Source organism: Panthera tigris, chromosome B3 (assembly GCF_018350195.1).
Source record: "Panthera tigris isolate Pti1 chromosome B3, P.tigris_Pti1_mat1.1, whole genome shotgun sequence".
Classification (NCBI taxonomy): domain Eukaryota; kingdom Metazoa; phylum Chordata; class Mammalia; order Carnivora; family Felidae; genus Panthera; species Panthera tigris.
The window spans coordinates 85,380,397-85,408,032 of record NC_056665.1 but is presented as its reverse complement, the minus strand read 5'-3'; the positions used below and the strand labels follow the sequence as shown (position 1 = coordinate 85,408,032).

The following is a 27,636-nucleotide window of genomic DNA, read 5'->3' as shown; positions in this document are numbered from 1 at the left end:
GAGAAGAGTCGGCCAGAGATGCTCTGAGCAGGGGAGAAGGGAGACCCGGCTGCCGCGCCCCCCCCCCCCAACAGAGACACTTGTGGGTACAGCTGGAGTTGTCAAGGCCTGGAGGTGGGTGGGGGCAGGGAATGCTCAGCAGCCGGGCAGGGGCTCTGGGATAGGGGCTGGCCCTGAGGGAGGTAGCTTGGGGCCCTCGAGTGAAATCAGACTCAGGCCCGAGGCGACCGCGCGAGAAACGGTCGGGGCACTTACTCCTGGAGGCGGAGGAGGCCCCGCGCGCTCCAGTCCAAGGGCCTCGCAGGAGGCAGGTCTCCTTCCCGCTGTTTAGGACTTGGCCTTACAAAAGGGAAGACTTGCTCGGGAGCCTTCCGAGGATTTTAAATCCTCCTGGGTCAGGGGCAGGCCTGGGGCTGGCATCAAGGTATCGGGTTTTGAGACCCCAGGGAGGAATTCTCATACTGAGGCCACACACTTCTCCGAGCGCGCTCGCCGGCGTATGCGCGTCGGTGAAGGGCTATCTCCAGGCGCGAGTGCACAAAAGGTAGCGCGAGTCTCTTCTCAGGCGACTGGAGATAAGAGGAAATGAGAGCGGGGTTTTCTGACTTCCAACTCATTAGGGACCAGGTAAGGTCAATGCTTTCTCTATTATGTCTTTATCTTAAAAGCGGGTCAATTTAAGATAAGGGAAAAAAAAATCCAGGATCTGTGTGAACCGTACTGATAAAGACTGACCCCTTTCCAGAACTAAAAGCAAGCCAGGCAGACATTCATTTTCTATAAACAAGAGAGTTGTGAGAAGCTGCCTTGAATTCTGATCGAATGTCTCCAGTCTCTCTAGACACGGCTCACCCCCTCCCCCAATTATTAGAGCTGGGAGCAGAGTGCGGGAGGATATTATTTGTGGAGAACTAGAAAGCCTGTTGGGAAATGTGAATCTGAGATGATATGGCTCTTGGGCATGGTTTGCTGGCTTGTTTGCTTCAAATGTGTCTTTCTTTTAGAATGGAAGGAAAGTGACAGACATGAGTGTTGGGAGGGATGAAGCTGAATGTTTTCTTTGCTCTGCCAGGTTCCTATTAAGAGATGCTGGACACCACCTTCCTCTGACCCTCCCTGACTTCCTGACTGGTGTGTTTGTCGTTGTGTAGTTGGGTCCTTTTCAGCTCAAGGCCCACCCTTTGTGGGGCTCGATTTGGGCTCCCTCCTCCACTAGGAGCACAGAAAATTTTCTTGTGCTGCTTTGGCCAGGAGCTTCTGGAAGGAGTGTCCTATCCCCAGTTGCCCTCTGTGGCAAGTTTGTCCACCCAAGTGGCTGGATATATTGGGTATGGATAAGAGTAGTGGGAAGAATGTGTTTTATTGAAAGCGAGGCCCAGGGCGTGCATGCTCCCTCTTCCCACGTAGTTGTGTTTCTCAACTTGATGGTTCTCAAAGGAGCAGAGGAGAAGCAGGCTTAGCAACTTGACAGCACAGTTTCTGCCTCATCTGAAGCCACAGCTGAAGTAGCAGGCTGAGTTTCTCTCTGATAGTGACCTAATACCGTACTTGGAGGGCATCTAGGCATGGCCCCAGACTTCTTATTTCATGTTTCCCATTTGATCTCTGCTTCTTAAACATTTATTGTCTTTGTTATGCTGAGTTGTAAATAAGTTTTGGAAAGGATGAGATTTAAATCCATTCTCCTGTTCTATTTATTTTTTTAGTTACTTGCAGGACACTGCAATATAAATTGATTATTGTTATTGCTCTACTTGAAATGCAAATAAACAATGTTTTTTTAATTTTGCAAGCAATAGGTCTTGTTAAAGAGGACTCTCCTCCAACATAATATTCACATCTGATTCTGCCAACTCTGTATGTAGGTATAAATGGTTGCATAGAGACATCTGTCTTTGTATGCATTATAGAAGTATACACATATGTATCTATCTCATATATCTATTTTAGAAGGTATTAAAATAGAAAAAAACTTAATGTAGGATTCTCTCAGTAGGGCATCTTATGGAAACTGTTAGATGCAAAAAAGTTGAATGCATTCATTGCCTCAATTAATATTCACATAAAACCGAGTGTCCCTTAAAAAAATTATACGAGTAAAGAAAAACTTTCTTCAGCTTTATCCATTTTAAATTGGAATATTAATTTATTTTCATGCAAAATTCTGGAGAATTATGTTTGGGGAAAATATTAAAATTTGTTCTTAAAGAAAATGAACTTGTTGTCTGAGACACACAGCTGTAGATGAGACTTCTTGAGGCAATCTTTTAGAAAAATTATCGTTTGTCACATCTCCATTATCCACTAATAGATATCATTAGTATGAACACTATTGGCCAGCTAACAAAATCAAATGGAAATGTTTCTGCCGCTCCTTTGTAGCAAACTTCCCTCCTACTCTGGTCTTCACAGAGTAGTGGAAATAAGAGGGCAGGTCTGAGTGTAGTCCGGCAACAAGGAAAAAGACCAACTTTTTCTCCTTCCCTCCATTTCCTACATTTCCAGGAATCCTGTCTTTGCTAGATGAAATTGTCAATAATTGTCAGTAACCACCAGGCTGTTGGTAGAGGGTCAAACATTGCATTTCTAGGGTTTTCAGCAATTGTTGATAATGTCATTTCTACAAAATCAAAGATGTTAGGCAATGAAAAGTGTGCTTGGATACCCTTCCCCAGTCACTATTGCCCTGGAGCCGTTCTGTGGAAAATCACCCAGGATGGTGGAGGCAAGCCTCCACCTTGCCTAGCATTTTCCCTCTCAATACTGCTGCTCGAAGGTGTCCAAAGCTCTAGGAAAACAAGGGTTTATTTGGTTCGCGCGCTGCCGATTTACCTGATCTCCTCGGCACACACACAGCTGAGTGCGCGCGCGCAGATGTAAACCTGGGAATTACCGTAATGACACGAAGAGGACTGGGAGCTGACTCCTCCGAGCTGGCTGTTCGCTCTGTTCTAACCTAGGAGAACAGGTCAATGGTTTAACGAATCTGGCTATGTTGATGTATACAGCAAATCCGGCATGGTTAGGGTCCCCGCGGGCGCCCCCAAAGCACTGGGTTTCTAAACAGGTTTGGAGCGACAGGCTTTTTCAGAGGAGATTCTGAAGCCAAAGAGGATTAAACCACTCTCCCCGCCTGGCCACTCGACGGTGCCTTGAGGTCTGCAAGGCACTGTTTTCTGGGTGGGGACTAATGGGGGGTGGGGGTGGGGTGGGTGCGGAGCTGGGCAGTGACGGCTTCCTCCTCCCCTTCTGAGTGTGCTTCAGAAAGAATTGCAACTCTTTCACCAAAGGCATGCACAGAGCATACATCCCCATCCCGAGCCAGGGTAGACACAAGTTGTAGCCAGTTCATTACTACTCACTAACCTGCACTATGAACTGAAATGTTGATTACCATTTCCTGGCAGGACTGCTGAGACTGAGGCCTGGGTGTAGTAAACTTTGGAAGTACCACAGCATATCATTATATACAATTCACATAGCAGGGAGAGTTCAGTTATCTATGTGCACTTCACGTTGGCTTCGTACTGAAATCCAATGGGAGAATCTTTGGAAATATTCCACAAAAAGTCAACCCATAGCCATAATCTAGCCCTGGATGGGTTAAAGAGAACATCTATGAGATCTATGGTAGCATACACGGAGCTTCAGGCATCCCTAATGGTTGATATTAACTTTCCGGTATGAACTGTTTTCTAACAACCGTATGCCATACCAACCCTAAATTGGTTACTGAAAATTCTCGACAGAGCTAAATACTTAGGTTCTGTGGAAGCTGGAGGGTTGTGTGTGCGTGTGTGTGTGTGTGTGTGTGTGTGTGGTTCTGCACAGAAGAGAAAAGAGGAAAGGAGAGGGGACTGGAAAGGAGGGGAAGGGAGAAGAGAGGAACACTGTCTGGTGACAGTGTGTGGAGTTCTGCTGGTGTTTTTGACAGCTGAGTCATACTGGCCTTTGGGTCCAAGGGTTGGGGCAGATGGATGAGTGTGTACTGTATGTGATTTTTAGGGGGTGATGCTGGTGGGTAGGGCAGGGGGGCCGGCTGAAAGGCAATGTGTGTCTCACCTCTTGGCTGGAGTGTAACACAATGGGAACATAATTACCTAGCTGAAACAAGCTCAAAAGGCAAAAAGTTGCAAAATAGATCCGCCTCCCTGAGAAGAAGGGGAGCCAGTTCCAGAGGTCTGCAGCCATCATCCTTTTTTTTTTTTTTCCAATACATTTTCAACAAGAGGATCTAGGGAGTGATTCCGATTCAATACACATAATCAGTTTGCAAGTCTTATTTCCATTTGAAAACAGGGCCATTTGCAATCATAAGAGCCGGACACGCTGAAAGATACAGAGCGCTTTCTGAGCAGATGATGGGTGACAGAATCTACAGGCAAGCACTAAATATTTTCTTCTAGCCTCAGGCCGTATGCATCAGGCTTTAGTCCCGGTGTATTTGAAATCGAATATTCCTGTTGTATATATAATTTAATTGCTTAGAAAATTGAGACTCCATGGTTGGAGGGGGGAAAGAAACAGCAGGAAAGGTGAGAGAGAAACCATGTTTGTGCTTCCTCTCGTTGCTGATTGATAGTCATTTAGTGAAGAGTAGACGGGCAAAAGATTTGATGTGAAATTCAAACTTGTTTTTAAAGGAAGGGCCGCCAGAAGAGGTTGCTCGGGGCTAAAATTTCGCGCGTTGGAGTCGTGAAGCCCTGCCGGGGTGTTTCGGGGACCAGCAGGATGTCTGCGGGGCCCGGGCGCAGAGCTGTGACCGAAGCCCTACGGGCGGCTCCGCGGCCTCCCAGTTGCACCGCCAAAGACCTAAGGGCCCCTAGCGGCCCCGCGGTTTCAAATTTGTTGTCAGGCGACCCAGCTGCAAATGTGGACACTTAAAATCTCCGGCTATTTTACGGTCTTTCGTCGTAAAAAGTTTCGGTTTCTAGAACCCAGTGTAACAGCTGTCGGCGACCTCCCCCATTCTGCCCGCGGCCTCTGCACTCCCCACCCCCTCGGCCTCCCGCTCTAACCCCAGTCCTAGGCGTCACCCCGCCCACCCGAGGTCTTCCCTCCCACGCGCAGCTTGCGGCCACGCGCTCTCTTCCCACCCAACCTCTCGAACCCCCCATCCCCACCCCCCACCCTCGGCAAGGCTAGCAGGTGACTCTCCAGCCCGTTTTCAGTTCACGCTGGGAACAGCCTATACTCTGAGCTGTCTGCCGACAGGCTCCTAACCCCTTCTGGAGACCACACTAAGAAGTCTGGTGTGAGGATAAGTAGAAATTTCCCGTGAAGTTTGACCCCAGAATATACAGATAATTAGTTCACTGGGTCACGATGATGATCAAAACCCTAACCTGAAGGGATTTTTTTTTTTAACGATCTGAAAACACAATCTTTATTTGGATAAACAAAATCAAACAAAGCCAGCGAGCTGCTGCTGTTTCCCTAACGAGTTTTCCTACGGAAAAGAGAGATTCCGCCTCTGCCTAGATACGAACATCTAACAAACTTTCTGGCAGGCAGAATCCCAGTCTAATAATAGTATGTGCTTAATGCCGATTCCATTTTTATTTCAAAAGGGAATAATTTATTAACCTCCTCAAGTTAGTGCCTCTTAGGCAGGCGTTGTGTTTTAAAACGTCCTTGCAAAGCATTTTCACCTCTGAGAAGATCTCAGGAGAACCAATCGATGGGGGGTAGGGGGTGGGGACGATCTGCACAGCTTCCGCCGGCTTGCTCAATCTAATGCAAAACTCTTCCTAAAAGCCCCGATGTTCTCTTTAACAGATGTCAAGTTACAGAGACCATAAAGATCTAAAGTCACCTTTCACACACACGCACACACCCCAGCTGTAAACTCACTTTTTTTTTTCCCCCCCCCCCCCGCTCTCTAGAATTCATTCTGTGGTTAAGCGGAGTGAGTGGTCCTGAGGCATTAATCCATCCTGGGTGCAGGTGGGAAGGTCAGGCCTCCCACAATAGCGAGACTTCAGGCTCCCTATTTCTGCAGACGGGGAACACAGAACTCCTAAAACTGACAGGAGGTGAGGGTGAGACTGGGACCAGTGGGACCCAACCTGCTAGGGTAAAGGGGAGCTAGCTCACCCAAATGAGGACAGGACCTGGCTTAGTCTTGGCTGGGTAGGCAGAGAGGGTGCACAGGGATGTGTCCCAGAGCAGCAGAGAGCTAGAGCAGGTTCCCAGGGCAGGAAGTCCCAGCCACCTGACAGCTCCACAGAGATATGGTGACTATGTGGCCATTTCTAGGAGTGGTGGCTGATGTGTGGTGACTTCTTCCCACTCTCCAGGATCTCCCTGAAGACCAAAACCACACAGGCTGGGGATTGCTGGTCCACGTCTTCAGGAGCAATCCTAATCAGGGAGAAGAAACCTCAGTCTGCCTTCCTCAGGGAGCCCTCTCCCTATCTCCCAAGGCAGATGTGGGACACCTTCATTAGGAGCCAAAGATCACCTACGGGAGCATCATATTCTTGTATTTATAGCTTGATGTGACTCCTTCATCTACTTTTTATTTGTTACTTCATCCCACTCATTTTCCATTTCTTCATTTCAACGCCTATGTTTTACTTGCTTGCTTGTCCAATTCCAGCCTCACAGCTGCATTCATACTTCCAAGGCAATTCGGTATCATTTTCCTAATCATGTTGGCGCTAAAGGGAAAACAAAGTGGATGCACTAACCCATATAGAATGAAAGCCAGTAAAGCCCATATGGGAGGCCAGTGGTAGTGGTGGTGTGGAGAGGTGTTGCTGAAAGGACCAGTGAGCCACCAAGGTCAGCCTATCAGAGGACTAGTGAGAAAAAAGTGACAGAAGCAAAGAGAGGCAGCAGTGCAGAGAAATTCAATTAATGTCAATAGATGCGAAGTAAGGAATACAGCCCCGACCTAACACATATGCCTGGCCTGGACAGGCATAGAAAGGGATGAGGAGGAAGCAGATGTGTATATGGTCATCTGTCTCTGAACTGAGAGGCAAATCTAGCAACCTCTTACTTTCCTCCTGCTAGACATTAAGAATAGAAACTTTATGCCGGAGCAAATTAAAGGGCTAGGGAGCTGAGGGGCCAGGAACTGTTGTTGTTCGCCTCCAAACTCCAGCCTGGCCATTTGGGCTCTACACTTTGGGGAAGGAAAAAATTCAGCGGAGCCTGGGGGCAGAGGGCGAAGCCCTTGGGAGAAGAAATAGTGGCTCCTGGAAACTTCCGGGAAAAACAGACAAAAATCCTTTCTTTCGAACAAGTGCCCCACCCCTCCTCCCTGCAGTTGGAGAGGGGCCTTAAGAGAAAGGGGAGACTCTAGGTCTTTTCCGACCCTGGCTGTTGGACAGCGCCCTCTTTTGTCCCCGCCAGCGCGGCCTCGAAGGAGGTACCACGTGGAGGGAGCCCCAGCTGCCTGGGAAAATGGCAGGGCGATTCCACTGGGACTAAGAGCCGAACCCGCCCCCCCCCCCTCATCTTCGGGCCCCGTACAGCTTCCCATGACAGAAGGCGGGTCCTGAGAAGGCGCCCGGTTCCCCGCTACCCAGTCGGGCCCCATCCTTCTGCGGACGCGCAGCGGGCGGGGCCACGGCTGCCCCGGAGATCCCTCCGCGGAGCCGGAATCTCTCCCCCCGCCCGCTCCCCGGGAGGGTCAGGCTCCGCGGGGCGTTCCCAGCTTCTGGGTCCCGCGGCTGCGGCACGGGAGGAGACCAGGCTTGCCCTGTCGCCGGGCCTCTGCTCTGCGGGGAGAAGGGAATCCCCCCCACCCCCCAAAAAACTACACACAACCTTCCAGGGCCGGTCATTTCCCTCCACCGCCCCCTTCCCTTTCCCAGCCACTTTGGGGTTTCTCCAAGGGGCCTGGAGCCCCAGGGCCCTTGCTTTCTTGAGAGTTTCACACGCTCTGTGATATATTTTAGCTGCAACGTATTAACCCATTTACTACCCCGGCATGACACAGGTGTTGATTTGGACTTCATTTGGGTGGTGACCGCAGAAGGGCACATCTGAGAAGCTTCTCAACTTGTGAAGCACAGGCCGAGGGTGAGGTCCGGGAGAGGGACCCGGAGCGAATGCCGGCCGGTCGGGGAGGGAGGGCGGCGGTCCAGACTTCCTGCGGTCGGCGCCCACCGCTCCGCCCCAGCTGCAAGAGGCCTCGCGCAGCTCCAGTCCCCGCCCGGCGGTGTCTCCGCTAACGGGGCTTTTCTCAGCAAAGGGTGCTGCAGCGCGACGTCAGCCCCGCCGGGTCCAGAAGCCCGAATCCTCCTTCTTGGACCCGCGCAATCGCCTCTCTTTCCCCTTTATATTCTTCGGTAATTTCGGAGGCAAAGATTTCAACTTTGGGGGAATTTGTTTCATCTCTCCTAAATTCAGAAACGGAGTCTTCAAAAGTCTTAATGTGTGTGTTTACTTTTTTCTAGCGTTGAAATGAATGCGAAGCCACGGATCGAATCCCGTCACTCATTTGGGGTTAGCTTCTCCCGATATTTCACACGGAAAACAAAACTGGGTCCCTCTTATTTGTACTTGTCCTTAACCTTTGCAGCAACTGCTGTAGATGAGGCTCTGTCCATTCTCTAATAGATTTTACTAGGGGCTGGTGACAGAGAACTGATTTCTTTTCTATTAGGGTTTAGCACATCTTTGTTGAAGGCCTGTAGAATGACCAGGGATTAGATTTGCATCTCTTAGGCGCCCTGTGTGGTCTTTGTGTGAAGCTTGTAACTGTTAAAAATGACTTGTTAGGAAGCGTGTGGGCTCTCATCGCTCTCCTTTTGACAGAATGATTGTGAAATTCAGATTGGCCCTGTAGGATTTAGCCCGCAGATTCCACCTGAACCCTAAGCAATTAGACCCTAATCTCACTGCAATCATATTTGAGTTAGGATTTGTTGCACTTTGTTTACTTCAATTAAAAGCAGAGGAATATTTTTTTTTCAGCCTTTAAAGTGAAATCTCCAGGCGCAAAACCTCAGGACTTCTCAGAAACGGTTTTGGTGGTGATGGGGATTTCTTTCCTGTAAGGTTTCCTCCTACTCCTCCCGCCCGCCCCTCCCCCATTTAAATAACTCTTTCTCTCTGTCTCTCTCTCTCTCTTTTTCCCCCTTTCCCTGTTACTCGCTAATGTCTGGAGCATCTATCTTCTTAAGGGTTGAATTCAGGTCGCCTGGGAAGAAATGCGTCGAGATGACTCCCAGCTGCTAGGGGCGCCCAAGCTCCGGGAGTCCCCAAGTCCCCGACAGAGCGCCTACGTCCCGCTCCAGCGCGGAGGTTTCCCACTCTCGCTGGCCACGCGGCGTGCGTGGGCTCCGGGCAGTGGGCGCCCGTCCAGCGTCTGGCTTCCTGCGGCTGATTCTCTTCTAAGGCGCCTGGCGCCCGCCCCGCCGCAGGGCGACTGCCGAGACCCGGTCAGCTGGACCGCGGCGTCCGTCCCGGAGCTGCCCTTAGGATTCAGTGTGGCCTCCACGTGGGCTTGGCTTCCGCCCTGCGGCCTGCTGCGCGCACAGTCCGCCCCAGGAGGTTGGGGGAGGTGGTCTCACCTCTGCGGGGTCGTCTTCTGCCCGGGTGCCGGACCGGCCGGAGTTGGGCCTCGAGCGGCCTGGCTCCGGCGGTCCTACGGGCCCTGAGCGCCCGGGGCCGGCCTCTAGCCTCTCCTCGCCAGGCCCCAGCGGCCTAGAGCGCCGGCCTCTGTGCGCCGCCGTCTGACCGGCTGCGGAGGGTCAGTGGCCCCGGTCGTCAGGCTCTCGGCAATTCTCAGGGCGTTTAACCCTGATGCAATTCCTAAGGGTCGCCTGCGGTTACTGTCAAGTCAGGTCACCTTAGTAGTATTGCTTGATCTGTGGTGAGTTTATCGCCTTCATTTATTTATCTCGTGCGACTTTGTTACTTTTATTTTCTCGGAGGATCTCATTGGGGAGACACATAATGACAATGACCCTTGGTCATCGTTTGTCCATTTTGACTCATGACCACTTATTGGGTCCTAGTGAGTTTGATTTGGTTCCCTAAAATACTGCTTCGCCTCTATGAGTTAATACTAAGGTGAGAGCCAACATAGGATGTAAACTAGAGAAATATTCTGGCACGGGAGGACCTCAATGCCATTTATTTGAGGGGGAAGGGAAGATGCCACTTTTAAAACTTCCTAATAAACTTTTTAGTAGCAAGTGTTCTCATTGTCACTCATGTCAGAGAAAAAAAATTTTTTAAATGTTTTTTATATTTGATTCCATAAGAACGAAGGAAAGCCAGCCTACAACTTCACTCTGCCTGCGTAGCTAAAACATTTTAAGTGAGGACAACGTACTCTACCGCCGCTTAGGTACTATATAAATGTGAGCAGTGCAAACTAATTTAAGCAAATGGTGCTCTCTTCCAATATTTTCTGGGGTGGAGTCTGCTTTAAACAGGCTCATCTTTTGGGATAATTCTAACAGCTATTCTTAACTTTATTAAGAATTCGTAAGGGCTTAAGGGAATAAGGGAGATTCTGTCTTGCCAGTGGATTGGGGGGAGGTGGGAATGTGGTCTTGGAGTAGGGAAGAAGGGGGAGCAAGACTGTGATAGTCTCTTTGAGATCTACCAAAAGAAGTCTTGATCTATTGATTGAAGATCCCTGCTTTAAATCAACCCTGTGTGCAGTTTAGTACAGTTTTTCATTTGTGAATAGGAACTGTATCAAAACCCTAGTGTGACCATGACAATTGGGTAATCACACACAAGGCATCTTTGCTAATGGAGAGATTCTGTAAATATGTTTCTAGTGAATACACAGATAACAGTCACAGTGGAAGGGTCAGGTGCCACAAATCATAGATTACTCTGCCAAGGGTTGCCAGCCATCTGAGGCTTGGAAGGACATTAACTGCCTTTGCATTCTCAGAATACTCCCCCTCAGTTCGTGATTTCACTTACTTGACCCTACTTCTGTTATTAAAAAGCTGGCAGGCACAATCAAGGGTGAGCAGGTTGGCTACCTACCCTTCTGGCAGCTTGCCAGTATTCCCATTTAGCTGCCAGCAGACAAGGAGAGGAGCGAATCAGTCGTAATCCTACAGTAGCATCTAGAAGGTATCAGGAAAACTTTAGTGGCAGCAGGAGGGTCCACCAATCAGCCCTGTTTCTAAATTCTCCACTTCATATCTGTAATAAATCCCTCTGGGGGAATTCACTACTGGGAAAGGTGGGGAGGGGAATGGATACAGGAGCTCTCAAGCAGTTTCCTTGAAAAGTAAGCTGTAAGTGCATTACTTGATAGTCCCAATTTTGAAAACGGGCATAAATAGAAATAGGATTCTTGTTACTAACAAGAGCAAAAACCAGGAAAAGTGTCCCTTATCAGTGTGTGTGTGTGGGGGGGGGGGAATCAAGAGCTTTTAATAAAATTTGTAAGATTATCCCTTTTTGTCAATAGAACAAACTTCTGCCTTTTCATGTTTGCTTTAATAGAGAAATTCTTGCTAACTTAATAAGATTTAGACATTCAACTTTCAGAGAAATTATATAAATCTAATATTATATAAAAATAGTTTTTTATTCCTATCTCTAATTGAAACAAGCAGGTATTTGGCACACAGGGTCATTGTAAAAGCAAAATCTCTCTAATATTAGCACTTTTCCTTGAGGATATAAAATCTAGGAGTCTAACACAAAAGAATCTATGGGTGAAACAAGACTTTCTGGGTCCCCTTTGTTGGCAGGATAGGCTCTTTTCTCATACTTTTAAATTGGAAGTAGCTTTGTGATCTAGATTAACTATCATGATTGAGATAAAGCCATAACTTTTACTCGTAGGTACCATGAAAAAGTAAGTAGACTGACTTCATCAGTGAGGTTTTCTTCAGGGGATTTGCTTGTGGGAGAGGCCTTGTTGCACTTTTTGAACAGAAAGGTACAATTCACTGAAGTATGAGTGTTCATAAAGGCTAGCAAAGTGTATTTTTTGAAGAATATTATATTTTCTAATATGTCAGGTTCCTAGATGTGAGATATAAAAAAACTAATTTAACTTTTTCTCCCAAAATTATACCATCATTACATTAGTGTATTCTTAAAGAATGGAGATGGACATTACTCATCTACATTACCAAAGGGGAAAAAAATTTAAAAACCAGGTGGCAGATATGTGCCTTATAATTTAAACAATAGTGAGTGATGAACAATCTTCCAAGTTCATTGAAGCAGGAATGGGAGAGAATATCTATAAAAGTGAATAAAAAAGGATCTTGTACAAATATGCCTAACCCTCCATTTTATTAGCTTATAATGCAAATTATTATTTGCTCTTGCTACTAAGAGCCATTTTAATGTAATGGATTCATTTCAGACCCTCAAGAAAACCAAAGCCTATGTCCTTTTACAAGTTTGTGAAGAACTTTCAAATGGCCACATCCAATTTGAAGACAGATATATTTTTTCTTGCTTATTAAGTTATAAAGTTGGAATTTATGCTGATGAGCATTTTCCATCTTGACTAATACTTTCTGCCAAAGAAGTTTTTCTTTTAAAAGAAAAGATAGCAAGTGAACAGAAGGAAATTCCAAGTCTCTGTGATTTGATAGTGGTCACCATTTCACATTCTTAAATTTAGAGCTGTAAACAACCATATTCTTTTTTTTCTTTGTGTATCTGTGGGTTAGTCAGTATCTTGTATAGTGCCTTGCACACGATAGTTTGATAAGTTTGCTGAACAAATGAATTCATGAAACACTTTCACTATTTACCGTGTAATCTTTTCTGATGTGAAAAATATAAAGGTAAAGGAGTCTTAACATTTTTCTTTATTTATGTGAATAAAAAATTGTTAAAATTCTCGATGGGTTTGACTTAAAATGACAGAAAAGCGGCCCCATTCTATGCTAGTTAGCAAGAGAAGAATCTCTTAAGATTTCCCTGCCTATTGAAATGAAAACTGTTTGAGGTAATACTGTAATGTTTAAAACAAACAAAAACCCCCAAAGCTTAGATGTAACACAAAACGAACCTTAAAAATTAATGACTTGCAAAGTCCTTTGAGTTAATCTCTTTTTACATTCCAGATTTAAACTTCTATGGCATACTTATCTTTCTTGAGACCTTTAAAATTCTAAAGTGTAGCCATCTTCTGAAGTGGTGAAGGAAACAGAAGGTTACAAATCCTATCATTCTTTTGGGAGTGGGAGTGGGAACTGGCCAGTATGGTCTTATCTACTAGAAAAGAATATAAGAACTAATGTTGACTGTTAATGATAATGCCACATAGGGCTGCTCTACGGAATGGCCAAGAGGAATCTATTATGCAAGAGCGATGGCTACTATTGCTGTGTTCCCAACTTCTATTCCTTAGTGAGCACCTCTCACATTTGATTAGGGACTATAGCTTTGGGGCACAATGGAACCAGTGGAGTGAAGGCAGGAGGAATCAAAAGATTGGAAGTAGCTTCAGAGTTGGGATGCACTATGCCTTGTGTTGGCCCAAACAACTCCTAGAATCTCTCTTCATTGATTTGGGGACTGGTTCAAGATTACATACCTGTTAAGAAAAGACTATACTGGCAGATTCTTTTCCATTTTGAATGTGAGACCTTTCATCAATGAGTATGAGGATATTATTTCAAGTGGAAATGAGTGCTTATATAGCAAGGATGTCCCTGGCTTCAGCTGAGTAGGCTCCCTAGGCGGTATTTGCACCTCAGCAGCATTTGCTCAGAAAAATTAAGAAGACTGGAAGGAGTCAAACAGCAACAGAACCCTAAATAAGTTAAATCTCGAATCTAAATTCCATTTACTTAAGATCAAACATCCTCTTTTAAAGCACTCACTTGGCACGAAGATACAGATATTGCTTCCTGTTTATATGCAGTTTAAATATGCATTTACACTCTTAGTGGGTTACAGCTAATCCTTCAACTTTTGTTTCTAACAAGAAATGGATTCCTAAAAGGAAATGTTCTTTACCAGTGTCTGGAACAATGATGACCCATTGCTCTCCCAAAAATTCTCTGTTTTATTCACATGTAGATAGGACTTGGTATTTCATCACCAAGTTCATAACAAAGTCAACTCACTATAGTGGAAGAGTATTTATAAAATTATACTTTTTTGATAGAAACCAAAAACAGAGGTTGATATAATATCCTGTTGTCAGTGCATATCCAGCTTAGACATTATACAGAAGAACTAGGCAGTATCACCCTTAGACATAAATATTTTATGATATGGCCTATTTATTGATTTATTTATTCAGTCAGTAAAGATTCACTTACATCAGGCAAAGTTCTACGCATGCAGAAAAAGATATGTCTCTAACCCCAAAGACACTGTGTTTGGAGAGACAAGCATGAAAATAGACAATCACAGTTCAATGCAATGAGTGGAGTAATCTGAAGTCTGTGCAACATGCAGTGGGATCCAGAGGGAAGAAGCATCTATATTTGGCAGAAGGAGAAAAGGTAACACTTGAATTCAATCCTGAAGGAGAAACAAGGTTTTATCAGGTATTCCGGGTAGAGGAAAAAGGATGTGCAAAGGCCCAGAGGCAGTGAAAAGCATGTCCTGTTCAGGGAATCATACCTGGATTGTATTGCTGGAGGAGAAACTGTGAGGAGAGTGTTGGGAGTAAAACTGAAGGGGTGCTATGGGTAAAACATTCTGAAGACCCTTGAATGCCAGGCTAAGAAGTGTAGGTTTATCTTGCAGCAGATGGAAAGGCACTGAAAAAATTCAAACATAATCAGATGTGCATTTTAGAAAGACCATGCAGTCAGCAGATTAGAGACTGGATTAAAAGGGACAAATTAGTGACAATGGGACTATTTGGTGGTTGTTTTTACCTGCCCGCTTGGTGTAAGAGTGCTAAAGAGAACTACCTTTTATTAAATAGGTACAAATCCTTAAACCCTGGCAAAAAGGAAGGCATAAAGATATTTTCCAAGAGGCATCTTTTTAAGGAAAATGACTGTTCCCACTGAGTAAATATTGCAAATTAATTTTGTATGTCCTGTGCATTGCTCATTGTTTTACTTTACTGTAGGACTGACATCCACCTGAGCTGACATTTCTGTCACTGTATTGAAAGGCTGTGTAGTGTTGTAGAAAGTGTGCTACCACAAGTCAAGACACTTGCCTCTAATTGAGCTTTATATCTTAGTCTTTGTAAGACCTTGGGGAAGTCATTTTGCCTCTTTGGGCTTCATTTTCCTCAGTTGTAAAGCTGAGGGGCACAGTGTAAATTATTTGAAATGCCACTTGATTTTTATCGTTACATGATTTGCAACTTTGCACTTGTTAATCTCTCCTAACGTTTCTTTCTTACCTTGTCTTTATGTTTTCTCACAATTTTAAGAGGGACAGAAGTATTTGGAAGGTAATCCCAGGACATTCTGTTTTTATTGCACTATACTTAGTGTACTTAGCCTTCTCCTGGAAGTATTAGGATGTTGGCATCTAGTTTTGAAACTAGGCGTTTCTAGTTGCATGAGTCACATTTTATCTTCATATGCACAAAAAGAGGACTATTTAATCACTTTCAACATCTATTAGACCAAATTAGTAACTAATTTTTAAGTTATAAATTTTCCTTTCCAAAATGATTGTTTCTTGGGTCAGAAAAGGATATGTTCTTAGAAAGCTAGTGTATGGATAAAGTTGGCACTTAAAATTATAGGAAGTGCACTGTTTCTAGTAATATTCTATTTTAAATTCTGCATTTCCTTGGAAACTTCGTGTTATTTAATGCTCTTTTTTTTTCACTTAAGAGGCTGTTTACATTGGTAATATATCTTCTAGAGCTCTGCGAGTTCATAGGGTTTGTACCTACAAAACAGCACAGCACTGTTACTGTGCTTCAGAGACATGCAGGGGTCCCAGGGCAAATCAAAATGTTTTTAAATGTATGACATGTGTGAAGTTGATGAAAATTCATGACTTCTCTCTGTCAGGGCTGCTTAAGCTTAAATCATCAGAGAAAGGTGAGTGCAAAGAATTTTATTTAATACTTTTAATTCTGAAATCCTTTCCATCCCTTGCTTGTGGTCCTGTGTTTCAGTTCTGTTCTATTTAGTAGTCTGCTAACAAAAATGTTTAAAATTAAAAATTAGTCGCATGCTCTAAACTGCTTTTCAGATTTGCCTTCTTAAACTATCACTCAGATGTATAACTTTTAAAGGGGAATTGAAATGTGGTTTGAGAATGTAATCACGTACTATAGAACATGCAAAATACATGTGAAAGACCACACGAGTGCTGTTAATTTAACTGATTATACTTCATGCTTTAGAAATGTTTTCAAATTTATCTTTTAAACTTGAAAAGAAAATATTCCATGAAAATGTTAAGAGATAAAAAAAAAGCCAAAATGCTGTGGATATTGAGATCAGCTGTTTTTAACTAAAAATCCATTCAAAGCAAAATAAAAGGCATTGTGTAGTGTGGGCTGGCTAAAACTGAGAACACAAGAGCATTGCAGTTAATTAGAAGCAATCAACAGGATGCTTTGCAACATTTCTCACATCAGCGCACCATCTGATCGCTATAATAAAAATTTCCCACAGTCTTGATGCAAAAAGGAGTAGAAATAAATATTTGAGTCATTAAAATATAGAATGTATATTTCAATCACTCTTACTAATAATTATTTTTACTTAGTTATTATTGTTAGGAAAATAAGATCTTGAAAATCCCCAAAGGTTGTTCTATTTGTGTTAATCTTACATTTTTGTTTTAATTTTGTATGCATTTGAATATGAGAAAAATACCAATTTTTGAAAATAAAATTTAGGGCATGAATTTGAGTTGTTATATGATTTATGTGTGGTTAGTACTTGTAAAAGATAACTGGGCTGGCTTTTCCTGGACTGTTGGGCCATATATTATGAATGATTATTATATTACAAATAACTAAGTACTATATTATAGCTATTTTCATATTAACACAATATTGAACTAAGTTAACTATATTAACAGCTGTATCATAGAAGTCTTAAAAGAATGTACAATATTTAACACTATTACTTTTCTACAATTTGTTCAATGCTTGATTCTACTCAGAAGTTTTACTTTAGTTTCATTTTTTCGACATCAGAAATTATTTTACTAGGGCAAAAATGTTGCTTTTGTCATATTTTTATGAAGTTCATAATCTGTTCATTATAAGTAACATTTGTTTTTTTCTTCCCGCCCACTGCATCCTTTTTTTTTTTTTTCCATTTTGGTGTGTGTGTGTGTGTGTGGGGGTGTGTGTGTCTGTGTCTGTGTGACAGATTCTTTGTTATGTTGTCTTCTCACATTAAAGGTAGAGCTCGCTCTGGGCCACTGAGGTGCTTCAAAACACATAAACATGTAAAATGGTTTGTTAAAAATGTTTAGCATGAATCAGAACTATATACATTTTGGCAATAGTTTTACAACTTTTTTTCCCTCAAAAAAGCTTATTTGTGAATGTCCAGGAGGCGCCCTTTTTAGAGGCAAAAATAGCTGTGAAACCAGTGCTATTAATAAGAGAATTGTCTTCCAAAAAAGTCTACGATTTGTTCTCCTGTATTTATAAAGTACAACTCGCTGATGAGAGGAATTTTCTCTTCAGACTATAGTCATCTCTTGCTGAAAGAAAACATGCTTTAGAAGAAAATACATTTGGTTTGTTTTAACTATTTTTGTTTATTGTTTGTTTTGTTTTGGTCTGTATGTTTTCTCCTCTGACATCACACAAGATTTTTTTTTCTCTCCCTGTTCCCCAAAAAAGCTTTTTGCTAAAAGCATGTTCTTTCTAGAGCACTCATTACATTTTTCTGTAGAATAAAAAAAAATAGTTTCAAAGAACTATCTTCTCTTTGGCACCAAACTATTTTTTTGTACTCTTCTTTGTACAGATTTGATCTACTTCATTGCAGGAGGGTGTCTCTTAGCTAGGTTCTCGTTAGGGAATTTACTCTTTCTGCTGCTTTATAGAGACAAATAGCTTTGATGATAAATACTTTAGAATACACATCTTACAAGTTCAGGAAAAGGCTATGTTAGGATGTCAATATTTTTCTTCTGACTAAAGAGCCTATTACATGCACAGTACTATTTGTGCTTAAAATTTTAAACTCTGGTATTTTTGCTCATCAAGATTGGAGCATTAGCTACAAACGTTCACTGCTCCAATGAAAAGCAGTTCAGTAACGAACAGCCTGAAATTGGCTCTGTTGCATTTAGTTTGGTTTATAGGAATTGGAATAATAATGCTCTAAAAATGCATATTAAAATACCTGCTTATCTCTAACATCATTATTTCTTAAAGCAAACAATTTAGACAGAAAAGTCATTTGATAAAAATAATTGATTTGGACAAAATAATACTCACATTCTTCTGCCAGATAATGATTTAGCAGCTACTCTTACTTCAGTGGTACTTCATTAGACACAATTCTCATTCATCTGAAAGCCTTACAAAAAAATCCACATTTTTAATTCTTTAAAAATTACTTTATTTTTAAAGAAATGAACAAATACAGGAAAAGAGAATAAAGTCCCTAACAGAATTTACTTGCTGTTATTCAGTTCTTTAAAAAATTTCTTAAGAGACAGAAATGTCATATGCTTAGTTTCAGGACAAAGGCACCTTTTTAAATGAAGGGCTTAAAGAAAATCGATGAAGAAGTTTGCTTAATAGAAAGCGGGCTAACTAAGCTTTTGGTTGTAAAAATTATCTATATTACAAAACAAGAACATAACTAATGTTTAGTGAACTTTAGAACTAATATAAGGCTAGTCTTTAATAAAAAGTATCTTAAAAAAAAACAATTATGAGCAACTTCTGGAATTCACTTTGGGTAGCATGTCCAGGGGGTACATTGTTTTACTCTTTTTCTATGGTAGAGCCGATTTAACTTGGGAGTTAAGAAAACTTATGTAACTTCAGAATGTTTCCAGCTAGTGGTTTTATGTAGGACTAGTATTATGCAGTTAAAAACAAAAACAAAAACCTTATAGTCATACAATGTTAATTAACTCATTTAGCAATGTGGGTTGTTATTATTATGATTATTCTTTTGCTTGAAAAATGACCAAGCTATGTAGATCAGGAATCAAAATAATTCAGGTTCTTAGCAATGTTATAAAGTGTTCTTTTTAATAGTTTAGCAATTAATTAAAAGTCTCTTGCATGTGATTCATTAATATTCATTTTTACATTTTGAGACTTAAATATATTTAAATTTTCGTGATCATTAAATGCTTTTAGCTGCATATTGTGTTTAAGTAAGAAAAAAAATCTATTGTAAACGGGCTGAATTCATTTAAGAGAGTGTTTACATTTATATTTCTTTTTAATAAACAAAGTTGTTACATTTAATACATCGTAATTTTGCTAAAGTTGCAAGCATTTTGCTAAAATGTTTTATTTGGTAATGAAAACAATTTCATAAATATTAATAAATCTTCACTTCCTTTACTACTTTCTATCAATTTTTGATTCTTTTTAAAATACAAACATATTATTTATTTTTAATGGAATGAATAAATATATTTAGGATTCAAATTTCCTGTAATGAAACAGAGTTTAAAATCTTCAACAGGATAGTAAACTATTTACTTGGCTTCACTCTGTCTTCTATATGATTTGACAGAACTAAGTAGTGAAAACTAACCAAAACCAGAAATCAACTGAGAGAATATTCAAGAAAGAAAAAGGAAGAGTTGCAGGAAATGATATTTTCCCATCAGTGGATAGGCATGCATATATTAAAGACATAAAAGGCAGCAAGGGGAGAAACAAAAGCTGTATACTGGGGATTCTGCAAGTCTGAATTAACTAAATGGAAAAAAAATGAAATCATTCTGCTTAAACTTGTTCACTAATAAAAGGAGAATTGCTTTTGTTAAATATGCTTGGTGTGATTATCAAGCAAAATTTTTTTTCTCCCAGACATCTATGAATAAAACATGCGTTTGAGCATTAGGTAAACAAACAATAAATGGATGAGTTCAGTTGCAACATAATAACATTTTATTTAGAAAACATATATAATCATATTTGTATTGGCAATCCAAATTTAATGACTTCTTTCAGTAAAATTAAAGTGCCTCACAAATAACATCTTATGCATAAGGATTGCTTATTCTTTGCCCAATTTTTCCTATTTTTTCAAAGAAACAGATTTTTAAGGTCTCTGCTGAACCATACATAAACCAGAGGAAGCACGATTTCTCAGAAAAATAAAATTTGAGTCATCTTAATTTTATGTTACAGATCTTGTAAAAAATTTTTAAAATATATTTCTGGGACTGAGGGAGAAAATGTTCTCAAGGCTGCTATAGCTTGAGCTGATTTGAACAAGGCTCTGTATGCAGCTGAACCAGTCTTTGGCTTATTAGCCATTTCATTAACACAACATCTTCTGTAAACTATGAATGAGAATAAACCATTTACAATAAGGAAAGCAAACAACAGAATGAATTTCCTCTGTTGGTGTTTTATAAGACTGTTAAACAGAAAATGGAGGGAAGAACTCTCTTTAGACGATATCACTTAATTAAGTAAAGCATCCTAATCAGAGTCCCCTCCAATTGTAATGACTGTAGGGAGTCAAGTACATTTCTGTCTATATTAGAGTATCTAACTGCAATGATTTATTGATATTTATTTTAGAAGTACAACACAAAAGCAATAAAAGAGAAGAAGCAGGGAGAGAGGGAACATGCCATTGCTTACTGCAGGTACAATCAGAGCACTTCAGCAAAATTCCTGATTTTCTTGTGGGGGGGGGCGGTTTACTTTCTAAAATCAGAGCACACCTTTAGATGAGAATGGTCCTTTCCTGCATTTGACTTTTCCAAATATTCGCTGTGACGTTTCTTTGTCCGTTGGGTGAATCATTGATTCACTTTCTTCACTGCAAGAATCACTGCAAATGAGAGGATGAGCACCTGCTGTTTTCTGCAGTGACATTACTAGATGCATTCTACACTGATTTGAGTCTTAAAGTACAGCTTCTTTGTATGGGAGAGAGATTTGAGGAACGAGAGTAAATATACTGTATAGGCAGACAGACATTGGCCGCCCTCCAAGCTGCACACAGCATAAACCTGTTTATCTGCCACATTTCACAAACCTCAAAAACATGTGAATAAATCAGGCGAGCAACTGGATAAGTGATTCACACTAGGGAATCTAACCAATATTCTGATGAGAGGGTACTATAATGCTAAGACATTGGGGCAAATAGACTTGTAGAAACTGCACATAATAAAATTGATTAGTGGTTCAAAGGAGAAAATATTCTACACCAAAACGAATCTGAAGAGGTATCCCAACTCTGTGAACTTCTGTTGGATATTTACGTCCAAGTTATCTGGAGAGTGGGTTCAAAAATATACTGTCACCCATATTATTCCAATAATTGGGGCCAATGTGCATTTGGACTTCAAGTTAGTTATCAAAATACTTTATTTCTGGATACCTGGATCTAAATATCGGAGGCTAGTGCCTTGAAAGCCCCTAATTACACCAACACATATATTCGAAATTAAATTACCGAACACGCTTTGAACCTATTCACTTTGTGAAAGCAAACTTTTCTTAGAAAGTTACATCCTTGTAATTGAAGATGAATTGATTGGTAATAAGTGAATTATGCAAGCAAAGGCATAATTATTGCTACATGACTACTTTTTCTCTTACTTTCTGTTATTTCTAACTCATCTGCTGATCTTTTTTAATGGTTATTGCGCCTCAGCATTTAGTTGTAAAATGGAAGTTCTCATAGGTTTGGGGGCTAACCTCAAAAGTATGCTTTGGTCCTGAAGATCCCTTAAGATTGTTTATGAATTTCATGTTTGGATTATTTCCCTAAACTAGACCTGGTTATAGTCACAGCAAGATGAATTATCCATTTGCTTGTTATGTCTATTAGCTTCCAGTAGAGACCTACCATCTTACTACCAAGAAAGTGTCGTTTTCTCTACATTTGCAAACACAAAATACTATTCCAGAGTGAAGAGGAATCAAATAAGGCATTCCATGACTTTGTTTCCTACGCTGCAGAATAAAAAGGCAAATTGCTAAAACTTTTTGGCCCTGAAAAACCTTATTAGATCAGTAACCTAAGACATCATCATCTTAGCAACAGGAAGTCATGGAAAAGGTAGGTGGCCTGGAAATTTTGGCAGGTTCAAGATTCTTGGTTAAAGACTTGCCTCCAAAGAGCCTGTTTGAATCTATTGACAATTGTATCTACCAATTTTTTTTTTTTTTTTCCTTGACGTTTTCTCATCTTGCTTCTTGTCTCAGGTTGTTTCTTCAGGATCAGGCACAGAGACTGACTGAATGGCTCCAATGATCAGGATTTGAAAACCTAATATCAGAATCTGCTGTTTTGTGTAAGTTGGCCCTAAGCAGTCTCTTCTTTAGCAATAGGACACTTACACAATATGGGGGCATCTTCTTCACTTCTCCCTGACCTTGTAAAATATGACACAAACTTGTGGGCAGTCAAGAGTGATATTAAAATTGTTGGCAATTTCGGGGTGCCTGGTGACTAGTTGATTGAGTGTCCTACTTTGGCTCAGGTCATGATGTCACAGTTTGTGGGTTCAAGCCCTGCATCAGGCTCTGTGCTGACAGCTCAGAGCCTGGAGCCTGCTTTGAATTCTGTGTCTCCCTCTGTCTCTGCACCTCTCCCACTCACACTGTCTCTTTTTCTCTCAAAAATAAATAAACATTTAAAAAAATTATTGGCAATCTCATCAGTCTGAAGGCTAAACACATTGATTTTTATAATCCCAGAAAATTTTACCTAGTTTTCTAAATGTGTTGAATTTTTAATTTATGTCCACAAAGCTAAAGCTGGTTCTGTGAACCTCAATTAAAGTCAATCACAACCACAAAGAACTCTTTGGAAGAGTTTTATTTTTCTTTTCTTTTCTCTTATTTTTTCTTTCTTTTGTGGTTTTATGGTTTTATTAACACAAATACAACATGCACATAAGTTGTCTGTCTATTCATTTTCTTCACTGCACAGCCTGGCATTGGGATTGGTGACTCTGATGGCCAGCTCAGCTGCTCTTTCCACAATGGCTTTGCAGTTCTTGGAGGAGACACTGTGAGCAATCTGTGCACAGTAAGATATTATTGCACATCAGCAGCTCTTCAAGATCCTCGATGTTGTGGACTAGGAACTTCCGGAAGCCACTGGGCAGCATGTGCTTTGCTTTCTTGTTGCTCCCATAACCAATGGTGGGCATCAGGATCTGGTCTGTGAATCTTCTGAGAACTCCATATTGTCAATGCCTCTGGGTTTCCACCAGTTGCACTTAATTTTGACTTATCTATGGTCTGACTGTTTCCAGAAGAACTTCTTGGTCCTCTTTTTAACCATCTTGGGCTTCACAGGAGGTCTGAGGGCGGCCATGATCCAGAGTAGGAGACGGCTGCCACTTCCATGGGCAGGTCGAAGAAGGGCTGGAGGATTTCTAAAGTAGTGGCTTTTCTAAGTAAGAAATGATCATTAAATCTTGTGTAATCTGTACACCATGGGAACCTAAGAATTAATAGGTTTAATCATATTGTGTAATCAATATTTGTAATCATATTTGCAATCAATACAGACAGCATATAGAATTTTAAAAAAATTGTTTCTTGCTTCCTAGCCTCCCACAATCCCATTCTCTAGTAGTAGCCATTAATAATAATTTCTCATATTTTTAAAAAAGTTCATCCATTTATTTTGAGAGAGAGAGAGGGAGAGGGGCAGATAGAGAAAGAGAATCTCAAGCAGGCTCTGCACCACCAATGTTGGGCTTGAACCCACAAACTGTGAGACCATGGCCTGAGCTGAATTCAGGAGTCAGAAGCTTAACCGACTGATCCACCCAGGTACCCCAAGTTTCTCATATATTTTAAGAGGCTTTAAATTTTTTTCCCTTTCTTAATTAAGTAATCTCTACACCCAATGTGGGGCTTGAACTCACAACCCTGAGGTCAGGAATCACATGCTTTACCAACTGAACCAGCCAGGCACCCCAATTAATAGACTTTTACATTCATATGCAAGCATGTGTTATTTTAAGTCACAAATAAATCATATAATATATCTACTCTTCTGAATTTGCTTTTATTTGATTAGCAGTGTTTTTGGCTATCATTCCATTCCCTACATAGGAGTCTATTTCATTCTTCTAGCAGCTGCACAGGATACCAAACAATATGCTATCATGGATATAACCATTCCCATATTGATGGACACTGAAGTTATTTTTTGTCTTTCTGTTTTTTTAAATAATACTTTAGCAAACATGTGCACATTTTTGTGTTTTTCTAAGTGTATTCATAGAATTAAATGCCTGAAGTGAAATTGCTATATAAAAACACATGTTCACAAGTTTTGAATGCTGTTGCCACCTTATTGGTACAACCAAAACATTGCACCAGTTTACTTTTCACTGTAAGTTTTTGAGAGGCAGGGATTTTGGAAACAGGCTTAGCTGAGTTCTGTGTGTTACGTTATCTGCCTGCCATTCCATCTCTTCAAACCTGATTAAACACAGTTGAGGGGCAGCAGGGATGGTTAGCGATGACCTAGTGCAGAGAGAGTGCCCCTATGACTTAGGAGCTGGGAGAGCAGTGATGGCTGGGGAGGGACAGCACCGGGGCAGGGAGGGAAAGAGCTGGGAAGTATGGCTGCCCGTCAGTTTAGGAAAAGTCTGAGTTTTCACCAAGTCTCTTCGCTAGCAGCTTTCAAGACAAGTGAGGGGGCTGCAGAGCAGAATTAAGAGCCATTCACATAGACTGTCATAAAAATGGAAAAGAAGGTGAATTAGAACCATGTTACACAGACACACTCACACACACACACACACACACACACACACACTTCTCTGTTCAGATTCCAGTCCAGGTGTGCATTCACCTTTACACCCTGTCTTGGTCTGGGTTGCTAGGGAAGGACTGTTCTCTGACATTCCTGGCTGATCTTCACCAGGCAGGAGTCCTCCAGGCTCCCTCTCTATTTTACCATTAAGCTTCTCTGCGTGTGGATAACCCGGAAAACACACATGACATTGTCCTAGTTCCTGGATCTGAAGAGACATCTTCATCCTTGAAACTTCTACTCCTTATTCAATATTTTCATTCGGCCTGGCATTTTATAAGTCCCATTTTCATCCTTAAAATAGAAACTTAGAAGTGCCTCTTCATCTATACCCTAGATCTCAGCCTTTTAAATTGAGGGGTTACTTTAATGTTCTCAAGGTTATAGTTACACTAGGAAGTTTATTTTGTATTCAACATTAGCATGCCAGGTAGTATGGTAGGGGCTGTGGATGCAAAGATGAATGAGACACGGTTCTGCCTTCTAGAAGCTCATAAAATAATGAGGAGATAGCACAAACTAAAACACACACCACTCTTTGATAAATGTAAAAACAGAGGTATTTTTAAAAATTTTTTAATGTTTATTCATTTTTGAGAGAGAGAGAGACAGAGTGTGACTGGGGGAAGGGCAGAGAGAGAGAGGGAGACACAGAATTCGAAGCAGGCTCCAGGGTCCAAGCTGTCAGCACAGAGCCTGATGCGGGGCTTGAACTCGCAAACCATGAAATCATGACCTGAGCTGAAGTCAGATGCTCAACCAAGCCACGCAGGTGCCCCAAAACAGAGGTATTTAATCAAAATTATATGAAGTATCTGTATCCTGCAGATATACTTGTACACGTACAAAAGGACACACAAGCCAGAGTTGTTCGCTGCAGATGTTTGTGATACTAAGAGTTAAAAAAACATCCTGAGCATCTATCAACAAGGGCACTATATGGTTTAATAAGTGCTGTCTATGTACTGATATAGCGTAGTCTTCAGGAGCTATATATATGCATGTGTATATATATGTGTGTGTGTGTGTGTGTGTGTGTGTGTGTATACATATATACATTTAATATATATACATATATATTAAAGTTTATTTCTTTATTTATTTTGGGAGAAAAAAAAAGAGAGCAGCATAAGCAGGGGACGGGCAGAGACAGAGGAGAGAGAGAATCCCAAGCAGGCTCCATGCAGTGAGTGCAGAGCCCAATTCAGGGCTCAATTTTGTGAACCGTGAGATCATGATCTAAGCTGAAGTCGGACGCTTAACCTACTGAGCCCACCCAGGTGCCCCTGGGATATATTTTTATATGAAAAAAGCAAGCTGCAGAACATGTATGTTGCCTCCCATATAAGAAATGTAGAAAAATAAGAATATGTATTAATGTTTGCTTGTATATGCATAAAAAGACCCCTTAAGTGGAAAACCCCTTAAGAAACCAATGCGGAGTGCCTGGGTGGCTCCGTTGGTTGAGTCCCACCCTTGATATCGGCTCAGGGTTGTGAAACTGAGCCCTGCATCAGGCTCAGTGCTGAGCATGGAGGTTGCTTGGGATTCTCTCACTCCTTCTCTCTCTGCCTCTCCCCTGCTCTCTCTCTCTCTCTCTCTCTCTCTCTCAAAATAAATGAACTTAAAAAAAAATGAAAGCAATGCAAGTGCTAATCTATAGGGTGGGAGTGGGCATCAGGGATTACTGAGTGGATGGGAAAAGGAGGCGAAACAGATTCTCAGTGTATACCTTTTTATATCATTTTAAGTTTTGAGCCATGTGAATGTATTATTTAAAATTATATTAAATAAATTTAAGTTATAAAATAAAATTCCCCCTCTCAGAGCTTTGAATTCTCTGAGGTCTTTGCAAATGCTTAGCTATGTTTACTTGGGATAAAGAACATTACAGCGGACTGGACAGGGAGGCTCTGAACACGAGAAAGAAGCCTTTTTAGAGACTGCTGGATTTTTCTTACTACATTCTTAGACCCACTCTTTCATGAAAATGATTTGGAGCAGAATGAGGAAGAATACCTTTCTCTACAAAGTTTTCAGAGATGGGATATTTTACAAACAGTATATCTGTCTGACACAGGAACAGTTTTAGAAGTAGATTTCATTCTTTAAATTTCCTGCAGATAAGACTGTTTAGAGTGGCCCCCTCTGGTTTCTCATGATAGTTTTATAGGAAAGACATGATTTTCCCATACCTTCAGTTGATCTGCTTAAGTCATAAAATGGAACAATGTGAAAATTTTCTTCTTTAAGCTTTAAATAATGGCCTCATGCTGAGTTACAAATAAGAGAGATTGGCTGCTTTGCCACAGAAATGCTACTTTTCTTTGACAAGGACGTGACTCTGTAAATTTTTCAGAACACCACATTCAGGTGAGTTGGAGAAAGATAGTGGGATAGAATTAGTTTTGAGAATTCTCTGGTCATTTCCATGAACTGAGATTATGCAGTTATGAAATAAGGAGGTAGAGAATAAATAACAAGAAAAACAATGTTGATGATGATTTCGTGAGTATAAGAGACAGTGTTAGAAGTTTGTTGAAGAGTGATAGAATCATCACACAAGCCACACTGGGCCAGAAAAGGCCACGGGTGTTGAGGAGGGATTTTACTCCCCAATATATCTCAGCACCGATTCTCCTCGCCACTATTACCGCTACTATTACTGTCCCTGCCTTTTCAGTTCATTTTAGCCATTTTTGCCCATATGACTACACCCAAGTGGTAAGCTCTGGTTACCTGGGAAGCTAGTGGTAAGTGTGTGGAAACATGGAGGTGGGTGCCCATGAAGGCCAGTGACTCACCACCTTCCATTCAC

At 41.4% G+C, this 27,636-nt stretch overlaps 1 long non-coding RNA gene and 1 pseudogene across 2 annotated transcripts; one reads left to right on the top strand and one right to left on the bottom strand.

Annotated features, from left to right (window-relative positions):
* Nucleotides 1–308: 308 nt before the first annotated feature.
* Nucleotides 309–23,046, top strand: LOC107179588. Of its 2 annotated transcripts, none has more exons than XR_001510244.2 (3): nt 309–627; nt 22,241–22,329; nt 22,971–23,046. It is a non-coding gene; the product is annotated as an uncharacterized LOC107179588 (long non-coding RNA). The 2 variants fall into 2 exon arrangements; XR_001510245.2 differs by lacking the exon at nt 309–627 and adding an exon at nt 15,820–15,938.
* The window catches only part of LOC107179591, a 142,399-nt pseudogene continuing 137,647 nt past the window's right edge, over nt 22,885–27,636 (bottom strand).